At 37.9% G+C, this 11,403-nt stretch overlaps 1 protein-coding gene across 10 annotated transcripts in view; it reads left to right on the top strand.

Annotated features, from left to right (window-relative positions):
* The first annotated feature begins 4,290 nt into the window (after positions 1–4,290).
* Positions 4,291–11,403, top strand: part of KLHL15 (kelch like family member 15) — a 52,314-nt gene continuing 45,201 nt past the window's right edge. For 3 of the 10 annotated variants that reach the window (XM_087726512.1, XM_087726511.1, XM_087726510.1), the window contains exons 1-2: positions 4,293–4,810; positions 6,485–6,621. The gene's annotated coding sequence lies outside the window, so the exon portion shown is untranslated. Of the gene's footprint in view, positions 4,811–6,484; positions 6,622–10,037; positions 10,319–11,403 lie in introns of those variants that run through there. The other 7 variants (XM_087726513.1, XM_087726516.1, XM_087726519.1 and 4 more) reach the window with 6 other exon arrangements.

The following is an 11,403-nucleotide window of genomic DNA, read 5'->3' as shown; positions in this document are numbered from 1 at the left end:
CATGTTAACCTATAAACGTTAGTTTCCCAACCACTAGTTTTATAAAAATATGTATGTGCACATATGCTATCCTCTGACCCTGCTCCTATGCATTTCTTCACACAAACTAGAAATAAAATTAATTGCTAATATTCCCAAGCCATATTTTTGCTATATGTTTATTCGTTAGATTTCTGTTTGAAAAAATAATAACCAACTATGAACTTGTAATAAAATGAAGCTCTTATTTTAAAAGTATATTTTCCGATATTAAAAATCCCTTTATCAACCATTTCACAAACATACACTTCCATAAAGCTTCAATAGTTATAGGGGCAACAGCAAGTAAAGGGCATGGGAACATGAGGCTACACAGTAGTTTTTTAAAAAAATTATTCAGAATAAGGCTGCAATAAAAATCCTCGTTATTCTCCTCTATTTATATCAAAGCCTGAAAAAATGACTTGATCGGTTTAAGGCAGGGGTCACCAACCTTTCAGACCTCAGGGACCACTAAATTCATAATTTTAAATCCCACGTATACCACTAATATGATTTTTTAAAAAGATACATAAAATTTAGTATCTAGTGCAATATTAAAAATGCAAATAATTTTTCTGCAGACCACCAAAATTTTCTCACGGATCACCAGTTGGTGACCACTGGTTTAAGGGGTGATGTACTGGGCTCCAGCATTTTTCAAAAGTTCCAAATCTTTTTGCACATATATAGCTCTATTAGAGGTTTGGTGCTACTTTCAAGTAGGAGAGTCCTTTGGTAAAACTACCCAATTCAAAGTGTTAGACAGTAGAGAGTTCATCTGAAAATTTCTGAGGATCTCAGAATAACTATTATTTTTGGCCCGGTATGAAGCAAATTGTTAAGCTCTGTAGGAAGTTACCCACCCCTCTCCTAGAAAAATGAAATATCCTGGGAAATATTGAAAAATCAGAATATTATATTTCCCTGGATCAGAAATGGAGAAACATGTTTTTAGACAGGAAACAGACTCACTCTTAATAGACCCCACTTTTGTCAATGGGCCATTAAAGGCCTTGACCAGTCTATTCTACATAACAAAGGTAGGATTAGTCTTCAACCCATCTCACCACATGGCATTTGGGAGGATTGCATCAGCCAGCAGACATACATCACAGCCTACAGAGTTACCCCTGCACCCTGGGAGTGTCACCACCAATCAGAATGCATTTCTTACACAGGAACAGGAAGCTTTGGGGTAGGGCCCAACAGAGGGCATAAAACCAAGGCATTCTTAGTATCTTGGCCCTTTTTCTTCTTCACCCAACATCTTGAAGCATGCGATCACTTTTTTCTCCAGGACCTCAAAACTATGTGGTCCTGTCCACTATTAAACCATCTTTCCAAGCAGCCTCCGTGTTTCCAGTGTCTTTTTCCCCACTTGAAACTGAACCCAGGACATTTCTTCCAACAGCTCTTCGAATCAACTGTGGTACAGGCATAACATTGAAAAAATGTTATTGAATCAGATAGTAACAAAGTATGTACAATCTTAATTGATATGAATCTTTGTGTTGTTATAATTTTATGTAAGTTGTTTTTATTTGCTTTTGATACTGTACATTGCCCAGAATATTTTTGATTTGGGTGGCTTTGCAATCTAATTAAATAATCAAATAAATAGAAAAAAACAGTGCAGAGTTCAAATAGTAGGTCCAATTCTATGATTAAATGTGTATTTTGAACACCATTAATACAATTCAGAAATTGATTTAAAGACCGTCATGATGTACAAGTGGATGGGATTCTGCATAAATGTCGAATGATTACACAAATGGTAGTGTAGGTTGAAATTTTATCAGCAAGATTAGAAGAGGGCTTTACCACCTCTATAACCTCTGTAGGACCTTTATGAGATTGGACATAATACCCATCAGTAGACATGCAATTTTCTTTCACAAAGTAAAAGACAGCTAAAATTTATGAAGAATGGTTGCGGGAATTGAGTATATTTAATTTAATGAAAAGGAGTAGAGGTGCATTATAGCATTGTTCCAATATCTAAGGGGTTGCCACAAATGAGTGGGGTCAACTTATTCTCTGAAGCACCTGAAGGCAGGACAAGTAATGGATGGAAACTAATCAAGAGAGAATCAACTTAGAAATAAGGAGAAATTTCCTGACAGAATCAGTGGAATGACTTGCTTCCCGAAGTTGTTGGTGCTCCAACACTGGAGGTTTTTAAGAAGAGATTGGACATCCATTTGTCTGAAATGGTTTAGGGTTTCCTGCCTGAGAAGGGAGTTGGGTTGGAACACCTCCCAAAGTCCCTTTCAACTCTATTCTGTTAATTTCAGTATGGTGCACTGCAATAGCATATCCAAAAAGGGGTGGGAATGCAATCCCTTTATATAGACTTATGCAAATCAAAGTATACATGTAATTCTTGAGGTCAGAGGTACTGATGTAATGAAGAGACACAAAGCCAATTGCTATTAAAAATTCAGAGGCTGTGTATTATAGTCATTACTGTTTTTTTTTTAATTTATAGCAATAGCAATAGCAGTAGACTTATATACCGCTTCATAGGGCTTTAAGCCCTCTCTAAGCGGTTTACAGAGAGTCAGCATATTGCCCCCAACAACAATCCGGGTCCTCATTTTACCCACCTCGGAATGATGGAAGGCTGAGTCAACCCTGAGCCGGTGAGATTTGAACCACTGAACTGCTGATCTAGCAGTCAGCTGAAGTAGCCTGCAGTGCTGCATTTAACCACCGCGCCACCTCGACACTTATAAGTGTCGATCCCCTGGTCTTGTTTTCTGAAGCATTCCTCAACTTCAAATATCACTTCCATTATCAACATTCCTTCGCCTTCTAAGCATTTTTATGGCTGCACTGGCATTTTTATTGTTTTCCAAGAGACCCAGGAAAGATAATGGGAGATTGAGGGTGATTTGTTTAGCCTAGCCTAACTAATCCCACATTCTCTTTGTATTCCCAGCCATTGTGCAATGGGAAATGAATGAAACAATTGAATAATATCATCTATGCAACTAAGTAGCACCGAAGTTAAATACAAGTAATTAGGTTTCACATTTTGATGCAGTAAAATGAATGGCTAGGTTATGGACCAGTCTATTTATTTTAAAGCAGTTTGGCTAATCCAATAAATCATGGTTTAATAAGCATGAGTTAAGGTAAACACATGATTGCAATGTCTCTGAATTATGGTCACTGGACAATGCTGCATATATAATATTCCCTTGATTTTATATTAATTAATCTGGAAAAACAACCATTCCCTAATTTGTTATCAGAAAAAATGAATTAACATTACAGTATTATACCTGCTAAAAGTAGGCAACATTTTGGATATTGTTGGATTCTAATGCCCCATATCTTTTAATCAATGCCAGCTGCACTCTTCGTTCTATTTAAAGCTATATCTGAAAGGACAGTATCAGCCACCTGATTTATTTCTCTGCCTCCTTGTTTTGTTTCCTATCAAGGAGGCATACTACTATTAAAATGATTGCTTTTTATGTCTCTGTTGAATGATTATGCCCCAGTTGTTTTTGGAGTAGATCTGTACTAATAAACTTAAAGTCATAACTACACCATAAACTTAGCATTTTAGTATTTACTCTTTCTCTGGAGGTAGACATTCGAGGCAAGATGAGTTATGAAATTGTGATACCATGTTAATGTCTAGAAAGAACAAATAAAAATTTAGACTGTCCCACAGTTAATCATACTTTTAGTCTAACTTTTCATAAAATTATTTTGAGGAAAATGATGTGAATAATTGTTTCCCATAACATTTTTACGAATCTAATAAACCGAATCTACTTCCAACATAAACTTTTTAATCGAAGTAGTTTTCAGAAATATATTTCCCTAAATATAAAGGATATGTGACAATTTGTAAACTTTATTTATTAAATTTGTTTAAAGCAGTTAAACTTTAAATGTGTCAGCGGAATCGGTATAAATTGAAGTAGATTTGACTACATTTTAAGCGACATATTTTACTGTAAATTAGTTTTTGAGTACATTGAGTATATTAGTTTTTCATCTATATCCCATGAAATAATTCCGGTTGTTTACCTTGTTTGCAATATGAATTAACAGGGATTTGTTAGCCAAAGCCAAACATAAAACTTTTGGTGGAAAAAACCTAAGCCGGGGAATCCCAGCGGCGAAAAAGAGGCCGAATGAGAAAGGTGGCGATGAATGAAAACCTCAAGGGGTGGAGATTCAGAGGCCAGGCGCCGGGCAAGGTGGGGCTAAGTGTTACGTACGCGGTTGGCGACTTTTGTGAGGCAGCAGAGGTAACGAATAGGGCGGCAGTTATGCGTGAAATGGGAAGGTGGCGACACTGGGAAATTGGGACGCCCTCAGCAGCAGTAGCGACCTCGTATTCATGGAGATTTTTCCTCCTCCTTTTCTGTATTTCTCTGCCTTTCCTAAGGTGGTGGCGGTGGCGGCGGCGGCAGCAGCAACAGCGGAAGTGACGGTCAGTGTGGGGTGCTTGTCGTTGGGGGAAGATGCCGACTGTGGCTGTTCTAGGCAAACCAGAAGGTAAACAACTGTGACAGGGAAAGGAGAGACAGGGATTCTGGGAGAGGGACGAAGTAGGGCCCGGCAAAAGCCAGTGCCCTGACGTTACCACCGAAAGAGGCTTTTCTCACGAACGCGTTGACGAAGAGAGATCCTAGGCACAACACCTCAGTTGCAATGTCCATCTACTTCAGCCCCACTGTGAGACTCTCCTCTATCGTTAGGTCCCCAAAAGACCTCCCATCTTCATAGGGTCAGCGGGAAGAACTGACTTCAGCGCTGCCGAGAGGTATGTGAAGCTGGGAGCGGGATGTTCTCCTTCGTTGCTCTCCCTGCTCCTGGCCTTCTCTTTGCTGTTCTTTAGGTTGTAATTTTTCCTTGGGATTCTTCTCAGATAAAGCTTTACTACTTCTCACTCTCTTGCTACCATTTTTGGCCCAAAATGAACGCTTAAACTAGACCTTTTTACTTTTCTCTGAATTTCTAATGTAGAAGGGGCAACTGTTTTTTTAAGAAGAGAGGAAATCTTCGCTGAAATTTCCAATAGAAAAAGGCTGGAAAGATTTTCTGTTTATAGATGCTACTACCCCACGTGGGGGAAGGGGGTGGGTTTTTTGGGTTTTTTGGCTACTTTTGATAACATAATATATGTAATGACTTTAGGAATAAACAAAAAAAGCATCTTTTATATTCAGATATATTTTGTTGTTCTGGAATTTATTTTCTCTCTTAATTTAGCAAAACAAAAAGGTGGAAATGCAGGTTAGAGCATGGGCTCACTCTGTGTAAATGCATTAGTGACGTGTCCACAGAAATTCAATTTACTATATCTAAAATAAGTTATCCATTTTATGTCTGTGTTAATTCTGAGTGAATCGAACTATTTAACTTTAATTTCAGTTTAGCTTCATCCTATCCCCTCCCAGAAATATTTAGAAAATGTTTCACAAGTTATGTTGGTGTGAATTACAGTACCTGATAATACTTTAATCCAGTGGTGAAATTCAAATTATTTTACTACCAGTTCTATGGGCCTGCCTTGGTGGGTGTGGCAGGGGAAGGATACTGCAAAATCTCCATTCCTACTCCACTCTGGGAACAGCTAGAGATGGTATTTGCCGGTTCCCCGAACTACTCAAAATTTCTGCTACTGGTTCTCCAGAACCTGTCAGAACCTGTTGAATTTCACCCCTGCTTTAATCCAGTATTGACCATCTTTAATCCTGCATTCAAGTAATTGGCATTATCCTAATTAACTTCAAACTTTGATCTGGTGTAATACTGTAACTTTCCTTGAGGTCGCTTAACTGTCATCCAGTTAAACAGAAAAAAGGGAAAAATAACTTATTTTGAGATAATGCATTTATATTCTGCAATACTGATCCCTTATTTTGTATGTATCAGTGAAGAATAATATATTTTTTGCAGTGCCATTTTTTTGTAACACTTAATATTAAAAATAGTTTTCTGGGTCATTTTTCAAATAATTAAATGTTTATTAGTAGGGCACCAGTGCATCATTTCTTTAGAAAAACAAAATATACTACAGGGTTAGTCCACAGTTGGCTTTTTCAGTTAGTCTAATTGATTGTATAATGAAAATGATAAAACATAATTTTATAATGAAAATTATAAAAATAGAAATGTGTTGGCCTTGAATATAATAAGATTATATTTATGGAATAATATGGATGTCTTTTCCCATGATATCGCTTCATCTATATGTCATTAGTGATTCTAATATGGATATAGTGTGCATACTTGCTTTCTGCCTTCTGTACAAGTAGTCCTTAACTTACAGCCACAATTGGGACCAGAATTTCTTTCCTTTTTTTTTTTTTAATTCTGGGACCAGAATTTCTGTTAAGCAAGACAGCTAAGCAAGTTGTGCCCAATTTTACAATTCTTTTGCCATGATTGACTGTTAAATGAATCACATGGTTGTTAACTTTGCTTTTGGAAGCCGACTGGGAAGATTGCAGATGGCAATCACATGTTTCTGGGATGCTGGAACCATTGTAAATACATGCCGGCTACCAAGAGCCTGAATTTTGACCACCTGATTGGATGCTGTGACAGTCATAAATGCGAGGATCACTTGTAAGTCAATTTTCAGTGCTATTGTAACTTCAAATGGTAAACAAATGGTTGTAGTCGAGGACTATCGGTACATAAATAATTTCTAGAGCAGGCTATTTTACATTCATAATTAACTGGTTCTAGGCAAAAAATTTAAATGTGGGAAAAATAATTCATTGCAGTTGCTGTATCATGTTAATTTTTATTTCTAATGATAAATAAGATTTATTATTATTCCTAGACATAAACAGTCTGTTGTATGCTGTTATGAACCTTGCTGATTAGTAGAACATATGCACATTTTGCCCTGCAGAATATTGGAAACTGGAGTCCATACTTTTGGAGAATGCCCAGGTTGGGGAAGGCAGTATTAGTACTTGGAAATCTGCATGGTCTTAATTTTGCTTTTTTAAGCACAGGGTGGTGTGTGTCTGTGTCTGTGTATGTATGTATGTATGTATGTATGTATGTATGTATGTATGTATGTATGTATGTATGTTAGTTACTGATTTCAGAAATTCAACATGATGTATCACTAGAAACTAGGCAAAATCTGGATTAAATATGAAAACAACAGGAATTTGGAAAGGTAGTTTTGAATTCAAATGTGATTAAAATACTTGAAAAATGTGTGTAGTTGAGAGTATTTGATGGACCTGAATGGATATATGACTATTGTATTAGCATTAACATTGGCATTACATCCTCATATGCAATGCAGCATATCGGGTAGCAAGGGGTCTCCATATTTTCATTTTGGGGCGAATACTTCAACATCTTGCCATGTGATATTTAAAGTATTTAAGTCTTCTTTAAATGTTCTTCACTATGTATTTTGAGGATGTCTTCTTAGACATTTGGCATTGGGGGAGTCCATCTCATTGCCATCTTGCGAAATTGATTGTTCTTCATGTAGAGAATATGGCCTTGAAAGTTAGAGTTTTCTGCACGTGAAGTGTTATATAATTCGCAGGAGACACTCTTTTGGATCACTTCTTAATTAGTAACATGGTCAAAAAGCTAATCTTTAGGATTCAGCAAAGGCATCTTTTTGGAAGACACCGAGTCTCTTAATACTTACTGACACCTTCCAGGTATCACTGGCATAAATAGTTATCAGGATCACAATAGAGGCAAGCAAACAGAATTTAATTTTCAGTGATGTAGATGAGTTAGAAATTATTGGAAAATTCTATTCAGAGCTATAAAAAGATCAAAATCACTCAATAGTAACAACATCCACAAATGAGGAAATGTCAGATATCCTAGTGGAGGAAGATTAGATTAGATTAACAGAATTGGAAGGGATTTTGTAGGTCATCTAGTCCAATCCCCCGCCCAAGCAGGAGACCCTACACCATTTCTGACAAATGGCAGTGCAGTCTCTTCCTGAAAGCCTCCAGTGATGAAGCTCCCACAACTTCCAAAGGCAAGCTGTTCCTTGGTTGATGGTTCTCACTGTCAGAAAATTTATCCTTATTTCTAAGTTGAATCTCTCCTTGGTCAGTTTCCATCCATTATTCCTTGTCTAGCTTTCAGGTGTCTTGGAAAATAGCTTGATCCCTTCCTCTCTGTGGCAGCCCCTCAAATATTGGAACAATGCTATCATGTCTCCCCTGGTCCTTCTCTTCACTAGACTACCCATGCCCAGTTCCTGTAACCATTCTTCATATGTTTTAGTCTCCAGTTCCCTAGTCATCCTGGTTGCTCTTCTCTGCGCTTTTTCTGGAGTCTCAACATCTTTTTTATAGAGTGGTGACCAAATGAGTATTCTAGGTGTCGTTTTACTAAGTCTTTATAGACTGGTATTGATCTTGATTGTATCTCTCAGTTAATGCAGTTTAGGATTGCATTGGCTTTTTTGGCTGCTGCCGCACACTGCTGGCTCATATTTAGCTAGTTGTCCACTAGGACTCCAAGATCTCTCACACAGTTACTGCTATTAAACCTGGTTTCACCCAGTCCATATGTGTACTTTTGGTTTTTCTTGCCTAAGTGTAAGACTTTACTTTTTTCTACATTGAATTTCATTTTGTTAGATATGGTCCAGTGTTCAGGTCTGTTAAGATCCATTTGGATCTTACCCTATCATCTAGGGTATTAGCTATTCCTCCAACTTAGAATCATCTTCAAATTTGGTAAATAAAAAAAATAAAAGAAGTAGGTTGTTGTCTACTTTGTCAAATACCTTGCTGAAGTCTAAGTATATTATGTCCACAATATTTTGCTGGTCTACTAATTTACCATTTTGATGTATAAGACACACCTTCCCTCCCCCCCCCCCCAAAAAAAAGAGGGTGAAAATTTGGGTGTGTCTTATACATCAGATATAGCCCCGCCCACCCACTGGCCCCCACCCTTTGGCCTCTGCCTCCCAGCAATTCACCTCCTTGCAGCAAATGGGAAAATGGGGCTTTTGGTGGCGGCAATAGCCTATGGCAGGAGTCAGCAAACTGCGGTTCTAGAGCTGCATGTGGCTCTTTCCTCCCTCTGCTGCGGCTCTGTCACCGGTCGGTGCCACAATTTTGAGAGGAGCTTCCGGTGGGGTGGTGGTGTGCGAAGCACAGTGCACCAGGAGAAGACTCTATGGCAAGGGGAGGGTTTTCCAGTTGTCTTCACAATTGATGGGGCTTTCGGTTATGACAGGTAGAGGAAAAAGTATGCCGCGCTAGGAGGAGACTCTATGGTGGGGGAACTGAACTTCTGGTCAGCTCTAGAATTGAACAGGGGGCTTCCGGTTAGGACCTTTCTGGCTCCCAGTGTTTTCTTTTCTCTGGTAAATGGGTCCAAATGGCTCTTTGAGTGTTTAAGTTTGCTCACCCCTGGGCTATGGCAATCCCTGCAGCCTGAAACAGCTGATCTTTGGGAGACCTGTGCTGAAATTGAAAGTGAAACTTGCTGTTTGCTGCAAGGAGGCAAATTGCTGGGAGGCAGAGGCAGATTTTTCCCCCTTCTAATCAGGCTAAACTGAAATAGGCTGTTTTCTGCAAGGAGGTAAGTCAATAGCTATAAATGCTATAGAATGTCCAAATTATTAGACTTATTTTTAAAGACTGCTTTATTATTGTTCTAGACAATTTAATAAAATGAAGAAGCTTTTTAAAATAAATGCTTGATCTGAAGAGGCCTAGTGCTATTATATCTTCTTTTAAATAGCAGAGAATAACGTATATTTCCAGAAAGCCACATCAATTTTAACAGCATCTGTACAAGTATAGTCTGAAGTGTAACACCACAAACAGTGAATATCGTCTGTACTGTTTGCTGTTAGGAGACAAATTGATGGGAGGCAGAGACAGATCCCCCCCCCCTGTTTTCCTCCCCAAAAGCTAGGTGCGTCTTATACTTTAGAGTGTCTTATACTCTGAAAAATATGGTAGTCACTATGTTGAAGAATGAGATAAGATTGGTTTGGCATGATCTGTTTTTAACAAACCCATGCTGACTGTTAGTTATTACTTTACTCGTTTCTAGATGTTGGTAGATTTGTTTTTTTATTATCTTTTCCAGTATCGGTGTTAGACTGATTGATCTGTAGTTTTCTGGGTCTCTTTTTTTTCTTTTTTGAAGATGGGAATCACATCAGCTCATTTCCAATCCTCTGATAGTTCCAGGATTTTTGAAAGATGTGGTACAGTGGTTCTGAGATGACATCTGCTAGCCCTTTTAGAACTCTGGGATGTAATCCATCAGGTCCTGGTGATTTATATTTGTCAAGGTCAGACAGGTGTTCTCTTACTATTGTTTTGCTTATTTTAACTTTTATTTCTAGTTTGTCTTTCATAGTTAAGTTTTTGGTAGGTTGGGCTATAGTTTCTTTTTGCAGGAAGACTGATGCAAATAATGAGTTAAGCAGCTCCGATGGCAGGTGGACAAAGGCAGTCACAGAATGGATCCCACTTGATAATAAACGACCACAAAAGAGACCTAAAACAAGATGGATCGACAACATCAGTTGGGGGTCCAATTGGCAAAAGAAAACTCAAGACCATATAGGTTGGAAACATGCAGAAAAGGCCTCCATTCTGCCGTAGAAAGGCAATGACTAAAGTAGTGATGATGAGATGAGGATTAGATTTTATTAATCTTCTGGAAATCAGCTGTTGCTTTTCCAATGTGGCACTTGACATCTGTCACTTGATGACCACCATTGCCAGGAGCAAGCCCAGATGAGAAGAGAGGAGGGTTGGGTGTTGAACTATCAAACCATCTCTGTAAAAATTATAACCACTACAGAAACAGCAAGAATATGACTATTTCACATGAATATTTTCTTTAACTAGAAAAATATATGATCCAGTCATATGCCCAAAATGGATAGATATTTTAAGAAGTAGAGGAACACTGACAATATTAGTAGTGTTTAGCCTGAACTCATACAATAATATTACCGTATAACTTACTCTTTTTTGTAGATGTGGTCTGTAGTATATACTACGTTCAATTTAAGTTAAGGAATGTGAATTATTCTACCTTTTGCTGGGTTGTAGAAGATATTCTGAGTTTGAAAGGGCCAACCTAGTTTTTTTGGAGTTTGTTTTGAATGGGGAATGATTGATCATTCCAATACTTTATACAGACAAAAGCCACAAAATGTGTTTATATGTTTTATCATGGATTTTTTAAAAAATGCTTATTTTATAATAAATTGGAGGGCAAATAGCACTCATACTAGACTTTTGTCCTCAAGATAAAATATGACTGATCAAGAAGTTGTTTCAAATGACTATTGTTCTCTGTGATGGAACATTCAGAGAATGTCAGGTTCTGTTTGGTGAGAGACTCACCTGTGAAACATTGGGT

The sequence above is a fragment of the Thamnophis sirtalis genome, unplaced genomic scaffold (assembly GCF_051295495.1).
Source record: "Thamnophis sirtalis isolate CommonGarterSnake01/CBP01778 unplaced genomic scaffold, rThaSir2_p1.2 scaffold_12, whole genome shotgun sequence".
Classification (NCBI taxonomy): domain Eukaryota; kingdom Metazoa; phylum Chordata; class Lepidosauria; order Squamata; family Natricidae; genus Thamnophis; species Thamnophis sirtalis.
This window is presented reverse-complemented; position numbering and strand designations above follow the sequence as displayed.